The sequence below is a fragment of the Chrysochloris asiatica genome, unplaced genomic scaffold (assembly GCF_000296735.1).
Source record: "Chrysochloris asiatica unplaced genomic scaffold, ChrAsi1.0 scaffold00304, whole genome shotgun sequence".
NCBI classification, from domain to species: domain Eukaryota; kingdom Metazoa; phylum Chordata; class Mammalia; order Afrosoricida; family Chrysochloridae; genus Chrysochloris; species Chrysochloris asiatica.
Window position 1 is genome coordinate 1,467,856 of NW_006408822.1, and position 2,114 is coordinate 1,469,969.

Here is a 2,114-nt window from a genome sequence, read left to right on the forward strand (position 1 = left end):
AGTATTCCTTTGTCTGATATATTATTGCCAAACATCTTTTCTCAGTCTATGGGTTCTCTTTTTGCTCTTTTGGAGAAATCCTTTGATGCACTTAAAGTGTCTAATTTTTAGGAGGGCCCTGTCATCTGTTTTTCCTTCTGTTTGTGTGTTTTCAGTTATGTGTATATATTATATGTCAGAGCCCCTAAGTTTGTCCCAATTTTTACACTGATCATCTTTATAGTTCTAGGCTTTACATTTAGGTCTTTAACATTGAGTTCCTTTTGTTTATGGTGAGAGATAGATAGGGGTTTTGTTTAAATTTTCTGCAACGTATTTCCAGTTTTGCCAGTGCGATCTGTTGAAGAGACTATATTTTCTCCCATTTAATGCAGGTTGGCCTTTTGTCAAATTTCAAGTGACTGTAGGTGGATGGATTTATTTGTGTTCTCAATTCTGTTCCATTCATCTATGTGTATTTTGTTGTACCAGTACCAGGCTGTTTTGACTACTCTGGCTGTGTAGTAGGTTTTGAGATTGAGAAGTTAGGGACCTTCTACTTTGTTTTTCCTTTTTAATACTACTTTGTTTATCTGGGGTCTCTTTTTAAGTTAGTGATTAGTTTTCTATTTCTTTAAAGAATGATGTTGGAATCTGGACTGGGATAGTATTATATCTATACATTGCTTTGGATAATTTAACATTTTCACATTGTTAAGTCCACCTATCCACGAGCAGGATATATTTCTTCATTTCTTCAGATCATTTTTGGTTTCTTGTAGTAGTGTTTTGTGGGGTTTTTTTGGTACATGTTTTTTTGTTTCTCTGGTTAGATTTATTCCCAAGTATTTCATCTTTTGGTTGGCTTTTGTAAATAGTATTGTTTTCCTGATTTCCTTTTCAGAGCTCTCTTTATTGGTGTAAAGGAATCCAACTGATTTTTGTATGTTCATCTTGTACCCTGCTACTATGCTGAATCTGTCAAAGAGTTCCAATAACTTTCCTGCTGAGTCATTGGAATTTTCTAAATGTGGGATCATATGATCTGCAAATAGAGAGAAAGTTTTACTTTTTCTTTACAAATTTGGATGCCTTTAATTTCCTTTTCTTGTCTTAAATAGCTCTGGCCAAAATTTCAAGCACAATATTGAGTAGGATTGGTGATAAAGGGCATCCTTGTCTGGTTCCTGTTTGTAAGTAATGAGAATGGCTTCAGTTTCTCACCATTGAGAGTGATCTTGGCTGTTGGTTTTGTATGTTGTTGTTATGTACTGTTGAGTAGGGTCTGACTCATAGTGACCCTGTATAGGGTTTCTGAGGAGTAGCTCGTGGGTTTGAACTGCCAACCTTATGGTTAGCTTTCTGGTGCTTATCCTAATGTGCCACAACAGGACTCCTGGTTTTGTATATATATATATATATATCCACACATAATAATTCCTTAATTATATTGAGGAATTTCCCTTTTATTCTTATTTTGCTGAGTGTTTTTATCAGGAATGAGTGTTGGATTTTGTCAAATGGCTTTTCTGCATAAATTGAGAAGATCATGTGATTTCCCCCCATATGTTTTAGGTATGTGGTGGATTACACTGATGGTTTTTTTAAATATTGAACCATCCCTGAATGTCTTATTTGTTTGTTAGATGCTGTTGAGTTGGTACCAACTCATATCCACCTTGTTCACAACAGAATGAAACACTGCCTGATACTCTATCAATCTCACAATTGTTGTTACACTTGAGACTGTTGCAGTTGCCACTGTGTCAATCCATTTCATTGAGGGTCTTCCCCTTTTTCGCTGATCCTCCACTTTACCAAGCATATACTTCTTCAGGGATTGGTCCTTCCTAACAACATGTTCAAAGTATGAGAGATGAAATCTGGTCATCTTGGCTTCTGACTGTACTTCTTCCAGCACTGATGTGGTTGTTCTTTTGGCAGTCCATGGTACTTTTAATATTCTACTCCAATACCATAACTCAAATGCATCAATTCTATGATTTTCCAACTTTCATGTGCATATGAGGTTAATGAACATTCCACAGCTTGGATCAGGTGCATCTTAGTCCTCAAACTGACATCTTTACTCTTGAACATTTTAAAGAGATTGTGTGCAGCAGATTTGTCTAATG